The sequence below is a fragment of the Papaver somniferum genome, chromosome 3 (genome assembly GCF_003573695.1).
Source record: "Papaver somniferum cultivar HN1 chromosome 3, ASM357369v1, whole genome shotgun sequence".
NCBI lineage: Eukaryota > Viridiplantae > Streptophyta > Magnoliopsida > Ranunculales > Papaveraceae > Papaver > Papaver somniferum.
Genome location: NC_039360.1, coordinates 19,145,015 through 19,170,721, shown reverse-complemented (window position 1 = coordinate 19,170,721; position 25,707 = coordinate 19,145,015). Strand labels below are relative to the sequence as shown.

At 37.4% G+C, this 25,707-nt stretch overlaps 5 non-coding genes and 3 pseudogenes across 5 annotated transcripts; 1 reads left to right on the top strand and 7 right to left on the bottom strand.

Moving 5' to 3' along the window:
- The first annotated feature begins 905 nt into the window (after nt 1-905).
- Nucleotides 906-6,518, top strand: LOC113355435 (annotated as a pseudogene).
- Nucleotides 6,519-6,676: 158 nt separating this feature from the next.
- On the bottom strand, nt 6,677-6,748 carry TRNAD-GUC. Its single transcript has one exon. It is a non-coding gene; the product is annotated as a tRNA-Asp (tRNA).
- Nucleotides 6,749-9,806: 3,058 nt separating this feature from the next.
- LOC113362314 lies at nt 9,807-9,926 on the bottom strand. The gene has a single exon (XR_003365690.1). It is a non-coding gene; the product is annotated as a U5 spliceosomal RNA (small nuclear RNA).
- An 833-nt stretch (nt 9,927-10,759) lies between these two features.
- On the bottom strand, nt 10,760-10,956 carry LOC113362282. Its single transcript, XR_003365674.1, has one exon. It is a non-coding gene; the product is annotated as a U2 spliceosomal RNA (small nuclear RNA).
- Nucleotides 10,957-13,678: 2,722 nt separating this feature from the next.
- On the bottom strand, nt 13,679-13,809 carry LOC113362296 (annotated as a pseudogene).
- A 6,524-nt stretch (nt 13,810-20,333) lies between these two features.
- On the bottom strand, nt 20,334-20,454 carry LOC113362307. Its single transcript, XR_003365684.1, has one exon. It is a non-coding gene; the product is annotated as a U5 spliceosomal RNA (small nuclear RNA).
- An 832-nt stretch (nt 20,455-21,286) lies between these two features.
- Nucleotides 21,287-21,483, bottom strand: LOC113362281. Its single transcript, XR_003365673.1, has one exon. It is a non-coding gene; the product is annotated as a U2 spliceosomal RNA (small nuclear RNA).
- A 2,706-nt stretch (nt 21,484-24,189) lies between these two features.
- Nucleotides 24,190-24,320, bottom strand: LOC113362300 (annotated as a pseudogene).
- Between the last annotated feature and the right edge of the window lie 1,387 nt (nt 24,321-25,707).

The following is a 25,707-nucleotide window of genomic DNA, read 5'->3' as shown; positions in this document are numbered from 1 at the left end:
AAAAAGCAACCTACAATCTCAAAATCCTCTGCAGAAGCTGAATATAAATGTCTTTCTGTTGCGTCAGCTGAATTGCAGTGGTTTTCTTACTTATTGAATGATTTACATGTTGCTGTTAAATCTGTGTTACTGTTATGTGATAACACAAGTGCTCTGGCTTTGGCAACTAATCCTGTTTTTCATGCCAGGACCAAGCACATAGAAATATAATATCACACTGTCAGGGAATTGGTTGAGGAAGGATTCTTAAAGCTGCAACATATTTTTTCAGAAGATCAACTGGCAGATCTCTTTACTAAAGGCTTGTGCTTTCCAGCTTTTTCAAGACTTTTATCTCAGTTGCTTGGGACTCCTTCATCTATTTTAGTTGCTTCTTCTACTTCAGTTACTTCTTCTGCAGTTCAACTTACAGAGATTTCTTCTTAGTTTTATCTTATGTCAATCTGATACTGTATTCTTAGTATCAGCTTGCAGAGGGAGTATTAGAGATATAAGTGTGTGAATAGTTTGTGTCAACTCAACTGGTCAATATTGACTTGACTTGTATTATTACACCCAATGTTTGTGTTTAAATATATTTGTAATAATATTTTCTTAGTTTGTACTGAAAACAATTCTTTACAATAACATCAACTTCAGTATTTCTCCCCAACAGACGCACATATTTTCCCAAACCCATGTTCAGTTAAATACACGCTAAGAACAATAGTGAATCTGTATACATCAATCAGAAACTGAATTTCTGTAAAGTCTGGTATATTCCGAAATCGGACAAGATGACAATGTTCTGCATTCCCATTAGCACTTGATACAACAATTGTCTTGTCCGGAAATAAGTTTTGGTCCGTTTAATATCAACCGGGTCATCGAAATACTAAGGTTCGGCCCGTTTGTTTTTATTTGACATCAGGGGATACTCTCTCGCGTTGCTCCTCCTTTCTCGGTCTCGTAAAAATTTGCAGGAAAAACACGTCCATGGCGGCCAAATCTAAAGCTTCCCTTTCTTCATCAAAGAAGAAACTGATGAGAAGTATTAAAAAAGCAGCAGAAGATGTAGATTCATTACCATGGAAATCTTCTGTTTCTCAAGATGAAGATCATTTTGCTCAAGGAGCTAATGATTTCGATGGCGGTCTCTCTCTCTCTCTCCCCCTCTCATTAGGTTTTGATATTTCTGAATTTTGGATTTATGATGTTGTTTGTTTTATATGCAGGTTTTATTTCTCTTGACGAGATTGATGAAGTTGATTATGGTGTTTTGATAAATAATCCTTTTGAATCCAAGAAACGGACTCGTACTGAGGACTCTGGTGATGATGAAGAGAAAGTTGATAAGAAAGTAAAAAAACTAAAGGCTAAGAAGAAGAAGAAGAAAAAGAAAAGCCTCAAAGTTTCTGGTAAATGGCAATTTTCATTTATTCAATTCTGGAACAAGTTTGGAGATTTCATAAATAAATTTATGTTAGGATTTTTTGATGGCTTACTATGAAAAAAAAATGCAGAATATTGAAAGATTATTCACATTATTAAGGGTTTTAGGGTTTTAGAAACTTAGAAGATTATTGACACAACTTAGGGTTTTAGAAAATTAGATTATTGCTACAATTTTGGGTTATGGGAGTTTACAGTTTAGGGTTTGTGTGGAATAAGATTTTTCTAGTCTAGATTTTTTGGTTGTAATTTTTGTTTGATTTTTTGTGATCTACAGAAGGGGATTCTACGAGTTTGGGTGTAGTGAAAGACGATAGTGACAATAAAGTTGAGATAGGAGAGACAGTAGTTGATGAAGCTGAATTTTACGAGTGGCAGGCATTGAGGCTGCATCCATTGTTGTTGAAATCGATTTACAAGCTTGGGTTTAAAGAACCCACACCTATTCAGAAAGTTTGTATTCCTGCTGCCGCGCATCAAGGAAAGGTTGGTTACCAGCTAAAAAATTTATGATGTTAGCGTAGGTATGTTGTATTGGCATCTTTTTGTGGTTTGAATCTTGTGTTTGACTGTAGGATGTGATTGGAGCTGCGGAAACAGGATCTGGGAAAACATTTGCTTTTGGGCTTCCAATTTTGCAACGTCTACTTCAAGAGCGAGAAAAAGCAGGCGTATCACTTACAGAGAGAGGAAATAATGTGGAAAAAGGAGCTCTTGGTAGTACACTTCGGGCGCTCATCATAACTCCTACAAGGGAGCTGGCACTCCAGGTACCATGTAGTTTCAACATCTGTTTTTTTCTTCTTCTAAGTTTAGTAATTTAATGATCATAGTAATGCTCCCCAAATATATATATATATATGTAACATTTACCCATATCATCTAGCTTCGGCAGCGTACAATTACTAGTTCACAACTTCAAACTAAGGTGCAAGTTAAGTGGCCCAAACTATACTACTGTTAACTTTAATTATTGAGAATCTGAGACTTGAGTACTATGGTTTTGTGTTGGTTACAGATATTGGTGCCTCCATTTGTTTTTTTTTTTTTGTTTGTTTGTTGTTAATATGCTCCTCTTTATACAGGTTACTGATCATCTCAAGGTGGCTAGTAGCTTGACAAACATCAGGGTTGTCCCAATTGTTGGTGGGATTTCGTCAGAAAAGCAGGAAAGGCTTCTAAAAGCAAGGCCTGAGATTATTGTTGGTACTCCAGGGAGGTTATGGGAGCTTATGCAAGGAGGAGATCCACACCTTGTTGAGGTACTCTCGAATGTGTCATTTGTAAATTAATTGTAAATTTACTACTTTGCTATGGCCAATCGGCAGTGAGAAGGTAGATGACTTTGCTGCCTACATTTTTCTAGCGCTGTTAACTTGTTATACCAAGATGCACCTTATAATGTGATGCAGTTCTATTTTACAGCCTTATAGGGCTTTGGGACCCATTAGGATACTACATAAGTGATCTGTGATAAATGACATTAGAACAACTTGTTTGGTTTCTTGCATTGACATGAGACACAGTGACCCTTAAGCCATAATAATATTGACGAGACACTTTATTCAGCAATTGTTCGATCAATTATAACTTGTCTACATCTTAATCAGTTGACCTCCTTTTGCAGTTACATTTGCTGTCATTCTTTATTTTAGATGAGGCTGACCGTATGATTGAGAGTGGTCATTTTCAAGAGTTGCAGTCTATCATTGACATGTTACCTATGACTGCCGCACCTGATGAAGGGCAGCTTGAAAATTCACAGAGTTGTGTAATGGTTTCAAACATCCAAAGGAAGAAAAGGCAAACGTTCGTCTTTTCTGCCACTATAGCGTTATCTTCTGATTTTCGTAAAAAGCTAAAGGGTGGATCTCGTAAATCCAAACAATCTTTGAGTGGCGAGTTGAGCTCTATAGAGAAGCTTTCAGAACGAGCAGGGATGAGGGCAGATGCCGCAATCTTTGATTTGACAAATGCTGCAGTTATGGCGGATAAATTAGAAGAATCTTTTATTGAGTATGTCCTCCTCTTTTAGCAATATTTTGGAGCATCTTTCATATGACCTTGATGCACTTTGGCTTTCTCTACCTTGTAACGTCATTTATCGTTAATTAATTGGGTAGTTCAATTGTTTGTGCAGATGCAGGGAAGAAGATAAAGATGCCTATCTATATTATCTTTTGAGTGTTCATGGGCAAGGCAGGACTATTGTTTTCTGCACGTCAATAGCAGCTTTACGTCACATTTCTTCCCTTTTGCGCCTTCTTGGCATCAATCTGTGGCCTCTTCCCTCTCAAATGCAGCAGCGAGCACGCCTGAAGGTACTTTCTTCATTGCAGTGTTAATATATATGATTTTTTCTGTGGTCTATTCATCTTTAGATGTTACCTCATTAAATCTTCTGATGTAATACTAATTTGGCTGGTAGATGTAGTCAAGGGGCTAACAACAGATAGATGTTGCAAATGGCTAGTTGAACAACCTGCAAAATGGTTACTCGAACTTTGTTTGCACAATGCTATCAGTAAATGATTCATGAACGTTGTCTATTTTATTATGGTAAATTACCAGAGTCGTGGTGGCATTTCACTAACTCAAAAACTACCAGAGAAGTAAATAATAGTGGAAACAGTATTAGTGAAGGAAGATGCAGTATGAATTACTTGTGTTGAATTTAGTGAAACTTAATGTTGTTCAGCTAAACTAAATCTCTTTGTTTGTTTGTTTTTCTTCGATGGTTTATGGTAAATTTTACATGATGGATTTGGCATTTAGAACGAAATAACGAAATATTTTTTGCTGCCAGGGAAAGTAATCTCAAAGACTGAAAACTACGTTTCTGTATCATTAGTCACTGTGTATCGATCTGAGCAATGGAAATAAACCAACTTGATGTGTCTGTTTGGAGCCTAGTGTGGATCAGCTTCACCTCTTTGCATTATAGTATATATCTTGAGGATGCCAATATATATTTCTCTATAAATCTCCCCAACATTTAATCCATGTAAACCAGCGTGTAAACTAGCACTAATGATCTTCTCTTTGATCTCTTGGCTTTTCAGGCAATGGATCGTTTTCGTGAAAGCGACAATGGTATACTTACTGCTACTGTTATTGCAGCAAGAGGTCTTGATATTCCTGGTGTTCGAACCGTTGTCCACTATCAACTTCCACATTCAGCTGACGTAAGTAGATTCAATTGTTGGTAATCTTCGCACTGGCTTTTTTGACCTCCTAACTTGAAGTTATTTGCTGTAGGCTTATGTTCATAGAAGTGGAAGAACTGCTAGAGCATCTACAGACGGTTGCAGCATTGCATTAATCAATCCAAATGATAAACCAAAGTTTTCATCCTTGTGCAAATCTTTTCAAAAGGTGAATTCCCTTGGAAATGAAGTAGTTATTTGCAGGAATATGTTGTAATCGAGTATTTTGCATCTTATTATATGTGATGACAACTAGTCTTATCTGTTCTCAGGAAAGTCTTCGACGGTTTCCTTTAGATAACTCATACATGCCAGAGGTTATGAAAAGATTATCTGTTGCGCGTCAGATAGATAAGATCACACATAAGGATTCCAAGGTAACCAGATTATATCTTGGGTGAGAATATTGCATGGTGGTTTACTTTCAAATTACCATTTGGACACAATTTTACGCTGAGTTTGCACACTGTTTAATTATTAATTAAATTTCCAGCTTCTCATACTTCTAGTGTAGGTACACAGTGGTGATCGTAACCCTAATCTCACTTCACCACCTAAATTATTTCGCAATTTAGTTGTAGAAATATAATGTTCTATAATGGCGTAGCCCAATAAGAACTTCGAGTTGTGTATGACTTGTTTCTTCACGTGCTTCTTCATTTGTTTCCCTGTTTTCCAGGAAAAGGTAAATAAAACCTGGCTTGAGCGTAATGCCAAATCGGTAGAATTGGTTCTAGACGAGGACGACAGCGAGGAAGAAAGGGTGAATAGTCAATAAACAAAGAAAAGCCACCTCGTCTAGATTAATCAAGCTGCAGACGGTATTTCTAACTTCGCTCTTTCCTTTATTTCTCTAAGTAGTTGATCTTGCTGTTGAATATTAGTACATGGTACACCTATCTGACGGGAGGAATCGATCTGGATACCTGATTAATTTTTATTGCACAATTTCAGGAGTTGAAGAGCCTGCTTTCCAGACCTTTACAGCCAAAATCATTCTCGCATCGCTTTTTGGCTGGGGTAATTTCTATTATCAAACTTTTACTAGTCTGTTGCTTTAATATTGGCAGCTGTTTCATTCGTTTCCCTTTTTTGCATGTTCCTGTTTTTATATTATTATTTTGTATTTCTCAGTCTGGCGTTTCGCCTCTACTTCAACACCAATTCCAAGAATTATCTGCGAAAAAGTTGGGTGATAATAGCAATGTTGGAGAAAACAGAAAAAGGAAACTAGTTGTTATTGGGCAGGATTGTATTGAGCCACTTCAGGCACTTCGCAGTGGCGGCCATGAGGTATAACATAAATGAGACATGTTTAGTAGTATTGGTCCTTTTTATAAAATAGATCTTAATCGACATTACAAAAACTTGGGAGATGGAAACTTAGTTTCTAATATCATGTTAATCTCATCTACTATTTTAAGGTCTCCATGAATGTGAAAGAGACGTCGGTAAGTGGAAGGAACATCATAGAGAATGCAAAAAGAAAGAAAAGAGAAGCTAAAAACCGTAAGTACATCATATATCTGTATGAATATCATCATGTGTCTGCAATTTATAAACAGAGTAGTATTGTAATTGTACTTTCATCTCCCAGGTGCCCATGACCAAAAGAGAAAAGACAAGAAAAGACTGAAGAGTGGAGAGTAGAAGAGCTTTTCAAAATCAACATTGGGACTCTGATTACAGTGCTGAAATATCAGTTTACATTTTTACTTGAATCTAGCGGATCACAGAAACCAAACGAGTAGTATTGTAATTGTGCTTTGCGAGTTGTTTTGATGCAGTAAATGCTCCTCATTGTTAAGATGATCTTGCTCTATTCTTGTAACAAATTAAAGACTTGGATAGTTCTTGCAACTTTACAGTACTTGGATTTTTTTTTAAATGCTAACATAGCTTACATACTCCGCCTAAGGTGTTTCTGGACATCTTAAAGTGAATTCCTCTAATCGAGGGCAAGCAAATCCACGGTTGATACTGATTGATCTAAAAGTGTTGATTTCACTTTTGAGTTCCATGATCAAACAAAAAAAGAACGCCGTTGCCGGGGATCGAACCCGGGTCACCCGCGTGACAGGCGGGAATACTTACCACTATACTACAACGACCTGATGTGCTAGTTCTGTCTGTCCAGACAAGATATTCAAGGATAACAGCAGCCGGATTCAAGAATATCGAAGGAGTTGCAAGTAAACGTTTCCAGGGATGGAGGAGCCAGGATTAAAAACAATTTTTTTTTTTTTTTTTTTTTTTCTGAACCCAATCAAAATCATTGTTTTTTTTTTTAACCTTTGCACACAAGTTTTTACTGGAGCCAGCGTAGAGCAGAATGCTCGTTGGTATTGTTTTGGGCATTGCGTTTTTGTCTTTCTTTACCTAAACTAGTTCAAGCAGAATAAGAATATGAACTCTACAGCTTAAATCATATCAGTATGGAAGGTGTTGTAGATCGACTTCAAACTCAAATCTAACTAGTTTTGCAAATGCATCCTTAAGCTTTCCAGGTAGAAATCTCTCAGATCATTTTCAGCTCATGAGCAATATCGTAATCAATTTTGGGACCCATTCTCTCTCGCATAGTACAGCCAAGGGGGTTTCAGTAATCGTACCCATGTACTCTGCCGAACAATTCCATATAATCTCGGTTTCTGGAAAAGTAATACTTTCATTTTTTTTTTCTTCATTTTAGCCTGTTATCTTTTTCCCACGTTCATCATAGTTTTACTTTTTGTGGTATCGTTGCGTGTGCCAATGCCTCCACTATTCGGTATTCCCCTATCGCACATGCATACAAGAAATCTTGACAAAGCACTGACGAAAGTCTTCAACACCTAACAAAAAAAACATGCTTAATTACTGGGGCGAGAAGCCAGTGATGCATTTGGGCAGCAGAAGCATTGGTTCTCAGCTTGGGAGTCAGACTTGTATTTTCGAGTTTCCCATTTATTCGATTCACCGAATACGGCTAAAATATCCTAGACTAAGGTTTTTCCATTAGAGTTAACAAAAAAAAAAGGACATCGGTCCACAATCATGACAAACAGAAGTAAATAAAAAGAAGAACTAGATTTTAGTAAGAAAATCATTACAATGAAAAGAATTCAGGAAAAAAGAAAACAAAAACGCAAGTTCGAGAAACAAAAAGAGCTCAACAAGCACCAGTGGTCTAGTGGTAGAATAGTACACTGCCACGGTACAGACACGGGTTCGATTCCTTTATGATTTTCTACTTATTTTTGTTTGCAGTGGACAAATACTCGCAGGATTTACTCAACTACTCCCTCCATTCCTAAATAATAAGCTGGTTTATATAAATAGATGTTTCAATAAAAATAGGCTGGTTTCCTAACTGGGAAAGTCAAATGTTATTTTAGTTTTCTGGGACCACTTTTCTCTTGATTTCTTTTGATGCTCTTAACTTCTTTTGATGACGTTGTATTTAAGCTAAAACCAGCCAATTAATTAGGAAAGGAGGGAGTAGATGCATCCGCTAAAGATTCAAGTCCCACATTGGTTGGTTAGGAGGAAATTTATTAGCTTAAATACAACGTGCTGTCACTTAACGTCCGAGCAATGACATAACTCGCACAATGTGGATAGGGTTCCCATGATTTTCAGATTTCATCTGAAGAAGATGTGTGCATATGAGCTCACTTTTTTTTAATTTGAATCCTGGCTGCTCCAGATCAAACAAGCATATATTCTATTTGATTCTTCTGATTACATTATCATTACTTAGTGGCATCACAAAGGACGAGGTCCTAGTCATACATCTGCTTTTGGGGGTGTTTTGACAGTCATAATGGATTGTTACTCACGTTGCAGTTTTGGCACCATTTCATAGTCCAACCACATATGTATGTTGGGTCACAATCTAGTTTTTGGGTCACAGAAAAACTATTTTAGGTCAGGTGGTGAAAATGCTTGCTTTGGATTACAAGGAAAACTATATAGCAATCCAGGGGTGCTTGACAATAGAATTCATGGTGCACTGCATCACATTATAAATTATCTCTGTATTTAACTGCATCCCTTTTACAGTTAGGCTCTTAATTTTTTTTAGGCGAGCAAATGCACTTCCTTAGTCAGCAACAAGCAAAAATGCACCTCCTCAATCAGCACTCTTGTTTCAACAGCAGCAGCATTTGGCCGTGGAAATGCCCAAATCTAGTTACCCTACAGCCTGCTAAACTTTGCTTTAAGCTTTATCGCTTCACTAACGTTAAGGATAACGCAGTTGTATTACAGGATAAGCACTCTCTGGATAACACGTACAACCCATGCCTTCATTCATGCTAAACATCTTCAGAGACCATGGAGCGCAGGTGGACTCCTCTATCCGCCAATCGATATTAGCAATACAATTGCTAATTTGGGGGGGTTCCTAAAGGAGGAATACTTGCAAAATTTATATCTCCAGTAAATTTGAATTTTGTTCAATTTTCGCAATCATGCTTAGCAGGTTTTTTTTCTGTTTCCCACCAAAACAAAAACCAAAAAAAGAAAGATTTGGGAGTCTGTCAGAACCAAAAAGAAAAAGAAGAAAGACTTGGGTGTCTGTCAGACAACAGCACGACCGCCACAGCAGGACCGCCACAGCAGGCCAAAGTTTTTTTTTTTTTTGCAGAACCTTACACTCGTCAGATGGAACCATTTTTGAAAAGGCTACTGATGATGCATCAATGGAGGGAGACTGAAATGAATCAAACACGGGGATGATACTTCGACGAGTCCATCATACGCAAAGTATACGTAGTTATATTCATTGTTATGCTTCTGCAGAAGAAACTGTAGAAATTGAAGCCAGTGAGTGGGCGAATAAATAATTCTTATTTTCTTAAATGTTAAATTTCCGGGCTTACTTTCGAAAGAAATTAAACTCCATGATATAGCAAGAATTTTAAGATCCCAAACAACGGCCATATAAGTTGACAGCAAACAGAAGAACCTGATGGAGAATTGCACAGTAAGTAAAATAGGGTAAGCCAGCTTACCTTCCCCGGCAATAATAATCCCCTTGAAGGATGTGTTGCCAGTCATACAGTACTCAAATTTGCCTGCACACTGGTCACACGACCTTTTCGGTTACTCTCGAGTTCTAAGCATTACGAAACCAGATTTTACGGAACCCTGTAAACTAAAACATTTGGATTTGAGAATTGTTGGGTTCCTCATGGAAAAGAGAAACCCTCCAAAAATGGGCGTATGCCGCTCATAAACGGCAAGCACACGGTATTCTTTAGTAAAAGGCGAAAGAATAGTTCGCTCTGTGCTTACCGTACGGCTGCGTGACTCAAAAGACCTAGTGAAGTGCTAGTTTTATGCACAGCAATTTGAGTACAGTTATGCTACTCAGTCTATGTGGTTCTAAGAAATCACTCTTAAATCTTTTTGTTATTGGTCCTTGTTGTTCCGCTTTGACCCCCTCGGTGCAACAAACTATCAAGATAGTCATGAGGTAGTAACACTACCAGCTTCAATCTCATATGAAGTATGAACTGTCCAAGTCCGTGTCAAACCAGCGAATTTTACAGGTGTGTGTATGTTTTCAACAGATAGGTTCTGATCAAACTTCATGAGTCAAAGTAGTCACAGCATTGCCGTCTCCGTGACTTTTGAAGGTAATACATTCACAGCATTTCCGTCTCCGTGCTTCCAGCTGAAATACCCTGTTATGATCAACTGGTCACAGTCGAATTTCTTGAAGATAGTTGCAAATTGAACAATCAGTTTTCTGCATTTTTGCAAAAATGAATTCAAATAAAATCCAAGTAATATACCTGACGAATTCCAACTTCATGAGTCAAAGCAACTCCGAGCTCGCCTAAGCAATAATAAATCCTGGCATCACTTCCATAACATAAAGATGAGGATACCGATGCAGACATGAATCCAAAACCTAGGCTAGTGCTTTTGCAAGTGATTAACTTACAGCAAAACCACCTCCACGAAATAACAATTTTCTGTTCCACTAAACTGAGCTAGAGAAAGCTGGTTTAGTTTTGAGCTTGATATGAAGATGGATATGTTTCTCCAGCAGGACAGATGGGAGTGTCACGGTATTTGATGCTCATGTGCCGCAAAGGTCTCAAAATAAACGCATATTTAATTTAGTTTTGGTGGGGTGTGCCAGGCCTTTGCAGTAGTGCAACACAGAGGCGACGCGTGAGAACCCCAGCAGCAAGCTGCTATGACGGGAACTCCCCATGAAAAAAATTAATTTAATATCGTGCCATCCGATGGATGGCATATCAGATATTAAACTGATAAGAACAGATACTACACTTGATCTTAGCCAAAAGGCCGAGAAAGGTATGCCACAACTCGTGTTTGGATTCTCCTTTTATATTTTCTTTCTTCCATCCCTCGGCTTTGACTAATCTTTGTGGGACTAAAGCTTACAGCTTCATCAGAAAATCTGAACGAGTTTATCCTAAACCCCAGCGTTTCCTCTTTTGTTGCTTCTATAAATTATATGGTGATTATGTTTGATGAAGAGAAAGCCAATACGCAATATTCACTCCAGTGGCCTGAAGGTTCAATATAAATCTGTCTATGGAACTGCACATGAGGTTCAATATAAATCTGTCAATTGAAGACGTAAAAATTATAAATTATACGATGATCTTATATCGCAGCTGTTGTACCACCAGCTCAACTGTAGCTAACTGATGCATTTCCATCTGTCAATTTTAAGCTGCTGTGGGAATGTGTACCCTTCTTGTGGTGCTGACAGTAAGATTAAATGATCTAGCTGAAACCATGCATTGCAAGGTGGAATCACTACCTCTGAAATATCTCGGGATGAAGCTCCGCAAAACAAGTCTCTGTTTGGGTTAAACCCAACAAAAATGGAGCACATAAGGGATAATACAACATGTTTAATAAAACTTAGGTGAAAATGGGTAGAAGTGTGTCAGGTGATCTGAATTTGGAACCCAACCAAAAAATGGGCGTTCAGGTCTGTCATGTGAATTCGTCTAGCTCAACATGCGACTAGGTCCAGAAATATATATATTATGAGCTAAATATTGGTGGTTGCTGGTATGTCCTTTACAATGCTAATTTGTTTAAAACAGCAACTATTACCCACGTCTGGAAAGTGTATGTACGGAGTTCCTTGTCTCTTGTTACAAGAAAAGAGTTCAGCGTCGTGTCTGATATTCTCACCGGATTCAGAAACTAGCTAGCCATGCCAAACCTGACTATATTCTCACCCATGCCTGACCTGAATTACTCCAATTTCATGTTCGATTTTGGTACCGTCTTACAATTGCAAACAACAAGCTCGGCAAAGGGCCGTTGCCAGTTATGTTCGAACACTCCAGTATTCAAAAGTTGCAGGATGCGGCAACCAATATCAAACCCAGGCAAAAAAAGTTTAATTAGTTTTTGGTAGGGGTGCGTCAGGCCTTTGCAGTAGGCCAAAATTTTAACATTTAAGAAAAGAAGATATTGTTCGTCCACTCACTGGCTTTGCTTTCAATTGTCATTTTTTAGTGGATGGATTAATGGTGCACAGGCCTATGATGTAGTCCTCGTGGCTGTAGATGATCGTTTTCAGCTTGGCTTTGGCCTGCTGTGATGGTCGTGAGGTTGTCTGACAGACTCCCAATCTTTTTTTTTTCTTCCAGCTTCTCTTTTTGTAAGTTGAAGTTCTCAATACGACTTACTACATAGAAAATGCGGGACTAAATATTTAAACTGCTTTTGCCAAACACTGGCTCGTGAGTTGGATGCTCAAATTTCTGTTCCACTAAACTGAGCTAGAGAATGTGCCAAAGCCATGGCATCTCTTTTGATGTAGGTGAACTGAACTGAAGAGATACCATCTCTCAGTTATCTTATCTGCATAATCAGCTGACTCCCAGTGCGCCATGAGATTTTTGCAGTTCCATTGTTAAGAATGTTGATTAATGATTATGACTTGAGCCTCTCCCGGCCTAAGTTTGCACGCAGCACTAATACCCTTTAGATAGAACAACTCGCTATAGGACATATATGTACAGAGGTTTTTATAGAGCAGTTGTGCCCCTACAAACATAATACTAGATTTAAGTTTTGAGAATCCAATAAGTATGGAAGTCATGGTACAAAATCAGCTCAGGCTCAATGATGTTGGGAAACCAAAATGTCTTATAGTGTTCATTTGACTAGCAACGGAAGTTTTATGTAGCCGGTGTCACTGTAGTACAGTGATAAAGTCATTAGGTGATGATACCAGTGACCTAATGTGATTTGAGTCTCGCCAGCATCGAATTCTTTACCGATCAAAAAAAAAAACGGAAGTTTTCTGTAAGCAGTACCATCAAATTCTTTACCGATAAAGAATTTTGTCAACTTCATCTAGTTATTTATATGCTGCAGTCATCTTTATATGAATAAACTAGAAGTTTCTTTTTGTTAGAAATCCATGGGCCTAACTAACCTCGAAAACCGGCTTGCAAGGTTAGGATTGTTCATGGCTTATTAAGCATGGATCCTAGGTTGCCCGAGGCGATGTGGTACTATTTAACACCCCCCCTCAACGACTAGGGCTGTACTGACGGAGTGGCACAGAAGCCACGGACACACACTGGCGGGGACAAGGAGTGGTACGGAAACCACGGACCCATACTGGCGGGGACAAGGAGTGGTACGGAAACCACGGACGCACGGGTAGCGTTGAGAGGGGCCTGGCTCTGATACCATGTTAGAAATCCATGGGCCTAACTAACCTCGAAAATCGTCTTACAAGGTTAGGATTGTCCATGACTTATTAAGCATGGATCCTAGGTTGCCCTAGGCGATGTGGTACTATTTAACACTTTTCACAAGAATTGGTATCCATATTAAAAACTTTTACTTAATAGACCCAATGTTAATCTCGGTTTAGTTTTGGTAAGGATGCGACAGGATTTTGATGATTCCCAGCCTCGGAGTGCATCTTTGCAGTGAACATTACATCAAACTGACATTAGTTTATAAAGATCATCCTCAATCTCATCACTAGGTCAGCAGGTCGCTGAATGTTTAGTTTCAAGATTTGTAGGGCTTTACCCTTGTTTAGAGGGAGCCCTTCTCGACGGCCCTAAGGCCGAGGAGGGGGTTTGGAAATAGTTTTCAACCAGCAATTGACGCGCCTCGGTTATTACCTCATTAGCTGCGGCATTGCCCCAAGCGCAAAGATGCCTCACCATAAGAGCTTGAACTACGGCAAAAACAGGCTAGCTAACATTGTTTTGGTTTTGCCTCTACCTCTACTTGCAGATCTTTCATGTGTTCAGCTGCTATTGCTGAATCTAGAGGTCCTAATATTTTTGGTGTTGCAGGCATGGCCCTCGTGAGCATATGGAATTAACAAGAGTTGAATCACCTGGATGGGTTTTAACGAGTTCGGGCGAATACTAGAAAAGTCCTCCACTCGGTAAAAGTCTGGACGGGTTCACCCATAAGTTTTGCAATAGATTGAAAGAACCGAAAAGGTTTCGACGCTTGTGCAGTATGGTGGTACAGGTTAAGCTGAACAAACTCAGTAACTCTACATTGATGACTATAATGCCACACCAAACCCAATGGAGTGATCAAGTAACAAAACATTATAGTAAGTCATTTCTTGTCTTGTTGGTGGTCTGTTTGAAAAAAAAAACAAAATAACAAGGCATGTGTATCACAAATTAAACTTTATAAGCATAGAGATTAGCTATAAAAAAGAACTCGGAGCAAAAAAAAAATGAGCTCATATGGGCACGTTTCCATCAGAAGATCTGACAATTATGGGAACCCTTTCCACATCGTGCTTTTCATATCATTGCTCGATAGATACTTTGTTGCTGGTGATATTTAAACAAAAAATAATCCTGCCTACTGATCAGTGTCGGACTAAGAACTTTAAGAGATACAAATGGATGATTCGAAGCTTTAAGTAATGACTCAAGTCTTCCAGATTGTCTTGTTGTTTCATGGTATAAAAATGGGTTGGTATGAGAGGAGAGCTAAAGCCTATGCTTGGCTCACTGTTATAGATGGATTGATCCAATATCTTGCTGCGTAATATATGATTCCCTCAAGGCCGCCAATATCAAATTTTTTAGGAATAAAAGCACTCGAAAAAGCCAAACACTGATCAGTAACTATCCCTCTAGTTATTTTTTGGGTACAAGCTTGCATGCCGCTTCTTTCCAAATAGCTGCTAAGCTCAAACATGTGCCTTACTCTTGTTTCATGGTTACTTTTATGCCTAGAACATGTACCTTGTATAAAAAACTTTTTAAGATGACTTCATTTTCTTTTCTTTTAGAATTTGTTTCTCTTAAGAGTTTTTTTTATGTGTCTTTTTTATTTTTTAACAAATTTTTGGACTTAGAAAAAAGAAAAAAAAAACAATTTCTAAGGTTTTACAAAATAATTGCGTACTACTCCCTCCGTCCCAAATTAATTGAGCTATTTGGTTTTAAATTTTGTCTCATAAATAATTGAGTTATTTCACTAATCAAGGAGATATCTCTAAAACTATCCTTGTAGTTGATTATTGCTACTATAAGAAATATGTATTATTTGATAGTCATGTTTATATTTATTATGCAGATGTTTTAAAATGTTTTTCAGCGGTATAAGGTTTACGAAAAACCGTTGCATAGTTTAAGAGATCATTTCTGAGTTTTACAAGTTATTATCCATATGGGTATAATTGTAAAAAAAATAATACTTAAATATACTCCCATTTCCTCCTTTCCTTAATAATTGTGAAAACTACAACTAGCCCAATTAATTTGGGACGGAGGGAGTATTAATTTGTTGAGAAGTTTTTTACTTCTTAAAGAAATAGTGTGCTTATTGGCCAAAGTTTCCCTTATTCATAGACACACAAATGCATATAAAGCTAATCAACCTTCAATCACAAATTGATTTTTCGCAATTGACAATATCCAAGCACATACAGTTTAAGATATATATGTAAATCAAATTCAATAACAGTTACTCGTAGATTGATATAACTTGAAAAGACGAGGGTACCAAATATATCTCAATCTAAAAAATTTCTACCTATAATACCACACCAAACCCAATGGAGTGATCAAGTAAAAAAACATTATACTAAGTCATTTCTTGTCTTGTTGGTGGTCTGTTTGAAAAAAAACAACAAAATAACAAGGCATGTGTATCACAAATTCAACTTTATAAGCATAGAGATTAGCTATAAAAAAGAACTCGGAAGAAAAAAAAATGAGCTCATATGGGAACGTTTCCGTCAGAAGATCTGACAATTATGGGAACCCTTTTCACATCGTGCTTTTCATATCATTGCTCGATAGATACTTTGTTGCTGGTGGTATTTAAACAAAAAATAATCCTGCCTACTGATCAGTGTGGGACTAAGAACTTTAAGAGATACAAATGGATGATTCGAAGCTTTAAGTAATGACTCAAGTCTTCCAGATTGTCTTGTTGTTTCATGGTATGAAAATGGGTTGGTATGAGAGGAGAGCTGAAGCCTATGCTTGGCTCACTGTTATAGCTGGATTGATCCAATATCTTGCTGCGTAATATATGATTCCCCCAAGGCCGTCAATATCAGATTTTTTAGGAATAAAAGCACTCGAAAAAGCCAAACACTGATCAATAACTATCCCTCTAGTTATTTTTTGGGTACAAGCTTGCATGCCGCTTCTTTCCAAATAGCTGCTAAGCTCAAACATGTGCCTTACTCTTGTTTCATGGTTACTTTTATGCCTAGAACATGTACCTTGTATGAAATACTTTTTAAGATGACTTCATTTTCTTTTCTTTTAGAATTTGTTTCTCTTAAGAGTTCTTTTTATGTGTCTTTTTTATTTTTTAACAAATTTTTGGACTTAGAAAAAAGAAGAAAAAAAAACAATTTCTAAGGTTTTACAAAATAATTGCGTGCTACTCCCTCCGTCCCAAATTAATTGAGTTATTTGGTTTTAAATTTTGTCTCATAAATAATTGAGTTATTTCACTAATCAAGGAGATATCTCTAAAACTATCCTTGTAGTTGATTATTGCTACTATAAGAAATATGTATTATTTGATAGTCATGTTTATATTTATTATGCAGATGTTTTAAAATGTTTTTCAGCGGTATAAGGTTTACGAAAAACCGTTGCATAGTTTAAGAGATCATTTCTGAGTTTTACAAGTTATTATCCATATGGGTATAATTATAAAAAAAATAATACTTAAATATACTCCCATTTCTTCCTTTCCTTAATAATTGTGAAAACTACAACTAGCCCAATTAATTTGGGACGAAGGGAGTATTAATTTGTTGAGAAGTTTTTTACTTCTTAAAGAAATAGTGTGCTTACTGGCCAAAGTTTCCCTTATTCATAGACACACAAATGCATATAAATCTAATCAACCTTCAATCACAAATTGATTTTTCGCAATTGATAATATCCAAGCACATACAGTTTAAGATATATATGTAAATCAAATTCAATAACAGTTACTCGTAGATTGATATAACTTGAAAAGACGAGGGTACCAAATATATCTCAATCTAAAAAATTTCTACATATAATACCACACCAAACCCAATGGAGTGATCAAGTAAAAAAACATTATACTAAGTCATTTCTTGTCTTGTTGGTGGTTTGTTTGAAAAAAAAAACAAAATAACAAGGCATGTGTATCACAAATTCAACTTTATAAGCATAGAGATTAGCTATAAAAAAGAACTCGGAGCAAAAAAAAATGAGCTCATATGGGCACGTTTCCGTCAGAAGATCTGACAATTATGGGAACCCTTTCCACATCGTGCTTTTCATATCATTGCTCGATAGATACTTTGTTGCTGGTGGTATTTAAACAAAAAATAATCCTGCCTACTGATCAGTGTGGGACTAAGAACTTTAAGAGATACAAATGGATGATTCGAAGCTTTAAGTAATGACTCAAGTCTTCCATATTGTCTTGTTGTTTCATGATATGAAAATGGGTTGGTATGAGAGGAGAGCTGAAGCCTATGCTTGGCTCACTGTTATAGCTGGATTGATCCAATATCTTGCTGCGTAATATATGATTCCCCCAAGGCCGTCAATATCAAATTTTTTAGGAATAAAAGCACTCGAAAAAGCCAAACACTGATCAGTAACTATCCCTCTAGTTATTTTTTGGGTACAAGCTTGCATGCCACTTCTTTCCAAATAGCTGCTAAGCTCAAACATGCGCCTTACTCTTGTTTCATGGTTACTTTTATGCGTAGAACATGTACCTTGTATGAAATACTTTTTAGATGACTTCATTTTCTTTTCTTTTAGAATTTGTTTCTCTTAAGAGTTCTTTTTATGTGTCTTTTTTATTTTTTAACAAATTTTTGGACTTAGAAAAAAGAAAAAAAAAAACAATTTCTAAGGTTTTACAAAATAATTGCGTACTACTCCCTAAGTCCCAAATTAATTGAGTTATTTGGTTTTAAATTTTGTCTCATAAATAATTGAGTTATTTCACTAATCAAGGAGATATCTCTAAAACTATCCTTGTAGTTGATTATTGCTACTATAAGAAATATGTATTATTTGATAGTCATGTTTATATTTATTATGCAGATGTATTAAAATGTTTTTCAGCGGTATAAGGTTTACGAAAAACCGTTGCATAGTTTAAAAGATCATTTCTGAGTTTTACAAGTTATTATCCATATGGGTATAATTGTAAAAAAAATAATACTTAAATATACTCCCATTTCCTCCTTTCCTTAATAATTGTGAAAACTACAACTAGCCCAATTAATTTGGGACGGAGGGAGTATTAATTTGTTGAGAAGTTTTTTACTTCTTAAAGATATAGTGTGCTTACTGGCCAAAGTTTCCCTTATTCGTAGACACACAAATGCATATAAAGCTAATCAACCTTCAATCACAAATTGATTTTTCGCAATTGACAATATCCAAGCACATACAGTTTAAGATATATATGTAAATCAAATTCAATAACACTTACTCGTAGATTGATATAACTTGAAAAGACGAGGGTACCAAATATATCTCAATCTAAAAAATTTCTACCTATAATACCACTCCAAACCCAATGGAGTGATCAAGTAAAAAAACATTATACTAAGTCATTTCTTGTCTTGTTGGTGGTCTGTTTGAAAAAAATAAAAAATAACAAGGCATGTGTATCACAAATTCAACTTTATAAGCATAGAGATTAGCTATAAAAAAGAACTCGGAGCAAAAAAAAAAAATGAGCTCATATGGGCACGTTTCCGTCAGAAGATCTGACAATTATGGGAACCCTTTCCACATCGTGCTTTTCATATCATTGCTCGATAGATACTTTGTTGCTGGTGGTATTTAAACAAAAAATAATCCTGCCTACTGATCAGTGTGGGACTAAGAACTTTAAGAGATACAAATGGATGATTCGAAGCTTTAAGTAATGACTCAAGTCTTCCATATTGTCTTATTGTTTCATGGTATAAAAATGGGTTGGTATGAGAGGAGAGTTGAAGCCTATGTTTGGCTCACTGTTATAGCTGGATTGATCCAATATCTTGCTGCGTAATATATGATTCCCCCAAGGCCGTCAATATCAGAATTTTTAGGAATAAAAGCATTCGAAAAAGCCAAACACTGATCAGTAACTATCCCTCTAGTAGTACTACTACTTGTACCTGTTACCTTTTACTTTAGAATTCTAAGTAAAACAAAAACAACACATTGGATCTCTGTTTTTGTTTAAAACGGATTTAGCAAAAGATAAAAAGTGCAATAGGCGCTTGGTAAGTGTATTTTCAGATTCTTTTTGCGATTTTTTCCTTTTGAGACACTACTATCTAAACTGTGAATGTCATGGATGGATTGACGCCTGTGTTTTTTTTTTTTTTATCGACAAGAAAGATTGGATTTCCATATTTCCCAAGAGGTATGGGTCCATGTGGGGGATTCATCTACAAAAATTGGCTGGTCAAGATGAACTTAGCTTCACAATGGGGAGTTGTCTTGTCCCTTTAAGAAAAAAGATTGTGTCGAATGGGGCCATTTACTATATCTCATTTCACCATGTATGGTTGCTAGCCATTCTCAGGACACATTAAATCCTCCCTCCTTCAATTCTCATCCCTTTGTTGAAAAACAAAAAAGATTTGGGTGTCTGTCAGACAACAGCACGACCGCCACAGCAGGCCAAAGCTTTTTTTTTTTTTGCAGAACCTTACACTCGTCAGATGGAACCATTTTTGAAAAGGCTACTGATGATGCATCAATGGAGGGAGACTGAAATGAATCAAACACGGGGATGATACTTCGACGAGTCCATCATACGCAAAGTATACGTAGCTATATTCATTGTTATGCTTCTGCAGAAGAAACTGTAGAAATTAAAGCCAGTGAGTGGGCGAATAATTCTTATTTTCTTAAATGTTATATTTCCGGGCTTACTTTCGAAAGAAATTAAACTCCATGATATAGCAAGAATTTTAAGATCCCAAACAACGGCCATATAAGTTGACAGCAAACAGAAGAACCTGATGGAGAATTGCACAGTAAGTAAAATAGGGTAAGCCAGCTTACCTTCCCCGGCAATAATAATCCCCTTGAAGGATGTGTTGCCAGTCATACAGTACTCAAATTTGCCTGCACACTGGTCACACGACCTTTTCGGTTACTCTCGAGTTCTAAGCATTACGAAACCAGATTTTACGGAACCCTGTAAACTAAAACATTTGGACTAGAGAATTGTTGGGTTCCTCATGGAAAAGAGAAACCCTCCAAAAATGGACGTATGCCGCTCATAAACGGCAAGCACACGGTATTCTTTAGTAAAAGGCGAAAGAATAGTTCGCTATGTGCTTACCGTACGGCTGCGTGACTCAAAAGACCTAGTGAAGTGCTAGTTTTATGCACAACAATTTGAGTACAGTTATGCTACTCAGTCTATGTGGGACTAAGAAATCACTCTTAAATCTTTTTGTTATTGGTCCTTGTTGTTCCGCTTTGACCCCCTCGGTGCAACAAACTATCAAGATAGTCATGAGGTAGTAACACTACCAGCTTCAATCTCATATGAAGTATGAACTGTCCAAGTCCGTGTCAAACCAGCGAATTTTACAGGTGTGTGTATGTTTTCAACAGATAGGTTCTGATCAAACTTCATGAGTCAAAGTAGTCACAGCATTGCCGTCTCCGTGACTTTTGAAGGTAATACATTCACAGCATTTCCGTCTCCGTGCTTCCAGCTGAAATACCCTGTTATGATCAACTGGTCACAGTCGAATTTCTTGAAGATAGTTGCAAATTGAACAATCAGTTTTCTGCATTTTTGCAAAAATGAATTCAAATAAAATCCAAGTAATATACCTGACGAATTCCAACTTCATGAGTCAAAGCAACTCCGAGCTCGCCTAAGCAATAATAAATCCTGGCATCACTTCCATAACATAAAGATGAGGATACCGATGCAGACATGAATCCAAAACCTAGGCTAGTGCTTTTGCAAGTGATTAACTTACAGCAAAACCACCTCCACGAAATAACAATTTTCTGTTCCACTAAACTGAGCTAGAGAAAGCTGGTTTAGTTTTGAGCTTGATATGAAGATGGATATGTTTCTCCAGCAGGACAGATGGGAGTGTCACGGTATTTGATGCTCATGTGCCGCAAAGGTCTCAAAATAAACGCATATTTAATTTAGTTTTGGTGGGGTGTGCCAGGCCTTTGCAGTAGTGCAACACAGAGGCGACGCGTGAGAACCCCAGCAGCAAGCTGCTATGACGGGAACTCCCCATGAAAAAAATTAATTTAATATCGTGCCATCCGATGGATGGCATATCAGATATTAAACTGATAAGAACAGATACTACACTTGATCTTAGCCAAAAGGCCGAGAAAGGTATGCCACAACTCGTGTTTGGATTCTCCTTTTATATTTTCTTTCTTCCATCCCTCGGCTTTGACTAATCTTTGTGGGACTAAAGCTTACAGCTTCATCAGAAAATCTGAACGAGTTTATCCTAAACCCCAGCGTTTCCTCTTTTGTTGCTTCTATAAATTATATGGTGATTATGTTTGATGAAGAGAAAGCCAATACGCAATATTCACTCCAGTGGCCTGAAGGTTCAATATAAATCTGTCTATGGAACTGCACATGAGGTTCAATATAAATCTGTCAATTGAAGACGTAAAAATTATAAATTATACGATGATCTTATATCGCAGCTGTTGTACCACCAGCTCAACTGTAGCTAACTGATGCATTTCCATCTGTCAATTTTAAGCTGCTGTGGGAATGTGTACCCTTCTTGTGGTGCTGACAGTAAGATTAAATGATCTAGCTGAAACCATGCATTGCAAGGTGGAATCACTACCTCTGAAATATCTCGGGATGAAGCTCCGCAAAACAAGTCTCTGTTTGGGTTAAACCCAACAAAAATGGAGCACATAAGGGATAATACAACATGTTTAATAAAACTTAGGTGAAAATGGGTAGAAGTGTGTCAGGTGATCTGAATTTGGAACCCAACCAAAAAATGGGCGTTCAGGTCTGTCATGTGAATTCGTCTAGCTCAACATGCGACTAGCTCAAGAAATATATATATTATGAGCTAAATATTGGTGGTTGCTGGTATGTCCTTTACAATGCTAATTTGTTTAAAACAGCAACTATTACCCACGTCTGGAAAGTGTATGTACGGAGTGCCTTGTCTCTTGTTACAAGAAAAGAGTTCAGCGTCGTGTCTGATATTCTCACCGGATTCAGAAACTAGCTAGCCATGCCAAACCTGACTATATTCTCACCTATGCCTGACCTGAATTACTCCAATTTCATGTTCGATTTTGGTACCGTCTTACAATTGCAAACAACAAGCTCGGCAAAGGGCCGTTGCCAGTTATGTTCGAACACTCCAGGATTCAAAAGTTGCAGGAAACCCAGGCAAAAAAAGTTTAATTAGTTTTTGGTAGGGGTCCGTCAGGCCTTTTGCAGTAGGCCAAAATTTTAACATTTAAGAAAAGAAGATATTGTTCGTCCACTCACTGGCTTTGCTTTCAATTGTCATTTTTTAGTGGATGGATTAATGGTGCACAGGCCTATGATGTAGTCCTCGTGGCTGTAGATGATCGTTTTCAGCTTGGCTTTGGCCTGCTGTGATGGTCGTGCGGTTGTCTGACAGACTCCCAATCTTTCTTTTTTTCTTCCAGCTTCTCTTTTTGTAAGTTGAAGTTCTCGATACGACTTACTACATAGAAGATGCGGGACTAAATATTTAAACTGCTTTTGCCAAACACTGGCTCGTGAGTTGGATGCTCAAATTTCTGTTCCACTAAACTGAGCTAGAGAATGTGCTAAAGCCATGGCATCTCTTTTGATGTAGGTGAACTGAACTGAAGAGATATCATCTCTCAGTTATCTTATCTGCATAATCAGCTGACTCCCAGTGCGCCATGAGATTTTTGCAGTTCCATTGTTAAGAATGTTGATTAATGATTATGACTTGAGCCTCTCCCGGCCTAAGTTTGCACGCAGCACTAATACCCTTTAGATAGAACAACTCGCTATAGGACATATATGTACAGAGGTTTTTATAGAGCAGTTGTGCCCCTACAAACATAATACTAGATTTAAGTTATGAGAATCCAATAAGTATGGAAGTCATGGTACAAAATCAGCTCAGGCTCAATGATGTTGGGAAACCAAAATGTCTTATAGTGTTCATTTGACTAGCAACGGAAGTTTTATGTAGCCGGTGTCACTGTAGTACAGTGATAAAGTCATTAGGTGATGATACCAGTGACCTAATGTGATTTGAGTCTCGCCAGCATCGAATTCTTTACCGATCAAAAAAAAAACGGAAGTTTTCTGTAAGCAGTACCATCAAATTCTTTACCGATCAAGAATTTTGTCAACTTCATCTAGTTATTTATATGCTGCAGTCATCTTTATATGAATAAACTAGAAGTTTCTTTTTGTTAGAAATCCATGGGCCTAACTAACCTCGAAAACCGGCTTGCAAGGTTAGGATTGTCCATGGCTTATTAAGTATGGATCCTAGGTTGCCCTAGGCGATGTGGTACTATTTAACACCCCCCCTCAACGACTAGGGCTATAGTGACGGAGTGGCACGGAAGCCACAGACACACACTGGCGGGGACAAGGAGTGGTACGGAAACCACGGACCCATACTGGCGGGGACAAGGAGTGGTACGGAAACCACGGACGCACGGGTAGCGTTGAGAGGGGCCTGGCTCTGATACCATGTTAGAAATCCATGGGCCTAACTAACCTCGAAAATCGTCTTACAAGGTTAGGATTGTCCATGGCTTATTAAGCATGGATCCTAGGTTGTCCTAGGCGATGTGGTACTATTTAACACTTTTCACAAGAATTGGTATCCATATTAAAAACTTTTACTTAATAGACCCAATGTTAATCTCGGTTTAGTTTTGGTAAGGATGCGACAGGATTTTGATGATTCCCAGCCTCGGAGTGCATCTTTGCAGTGAACATTACATCAAACTGACATTAGTTTATAAAGATCATCCTCAATCTCATCACTAGGTCAGCAGGTCGCTGAATGTTTAGTTTCAAGATTTGTAGGGCTTTACCCTTGTTTAGAGGGAGCCCTTCTCGACGGCCCTAAGGCCGAGGAGGGGGTTTGGAAATAGTTTTCAACCAGCAATTGACGTGCCTCGGTTATTACCTCATTAGCTGCGGCATTGCCCCAAGCGCAAAGATGCCTCACCATAAGAGCTTGAACTACGGCAAAAACAGGCTAGCTAACATTGTTTTGGTTTTGCCTCTACCTCTACTTGCAGATCTTTCATGTGTTCAGCTGCTATTGCTGAATCTAGAGGTCCTAATATTTTTGGTGTTGCAGGCATGGCCCTCGTGAGCATATGGAATTAACAAGAGTTGAATCACCTGGATGGGTTTTAACGAGTTCGGGCGAATACTAGAAAAGTCCTCCACTCGGTAAAAGTCTGGACGGGTTCACCCATAAGTTTTGCAATAGATTGAAAGAACCGAAAAGGTTTCGACGCTTGTGCAGTATGGTGGTACAGGTTAAGCTGAACAAACTCAGTAACTCTACATTGATGACTATAATACCACACCAAACCCAATGGAGTGATCAAGTAACAAAACATTATAGTAAGTCATTTCTTGTCTTGTTGGTGGTCTGTTTGAAAAAAAAAACAAAATAACAAGGCATGTGTATCACAAATTAAACTTTATAAGCATAGAGATTAGCTATAAAAAAGAACTCGGAGCAAAAAAAAAATGAGCTCATATGGGCACGTTTCCGTTAGAAGATCTGACAATTATGGGAACCCTTTCCACATCGTGCTTTTCATATCATTGCTCGATAGATACTTTGTTGCTGGTGATATTTAAACAAAAAATAATCCTGCCTACTGATCAGTGTGGGACTAAGAACTTTAAGAGATACAAATGGATGATTCAAAGCTTTAAGTAATGACTCAAGTCTTCCAGATTGTCTTGTTGTTTCATGGTATAAAAATGGGTTGGTATGAGAGGAGAGCTAAAGCCTATCCTTGGCTCACTGTTATAGATGGATTGATCCAATATCTTGCTGCGTAATATATGATTCCCCCAAGGCCGCCAATATCAAATTTTTTAGGAATAAAAGCACTCGAAAAAGCCAAACACTGATCAGTAACTATCCCTCTAGTTATTTTTTGGGTACAAGCTTGCATGCCGCTTCTTTCCAAATAGCTGCTAAGCTCAAACATGTGCCTTACTCTTGTTTCATGGTTACTTTTATGCCTAGAACATGTACCTTGTATAAAAAACTTTTTAAGATGACTTCATTTTCTTTTCTTTTAGAATTTGTTTCTCTTAAGAGTTTTTTTTATGTGTCTTTTTTATTTTTTAACAAATTTTTGGACTTAGAAAAAAGAAAAAAAAAACAATTTCTAAGGTTTTACAAAATAATTGCGTACTACTCCCTCCGTCCCAAATTAATTGAGCTATTTGGTTTTAAATTTTGTCTCATAAATAATTGAGTTATTTCACTAATCAAGGAGATATCTCTAAAACTATCCTTGTAGTTGATTATTGCTACTATAAGAAATATGTATTATTTGATAGTCATGTTTATATT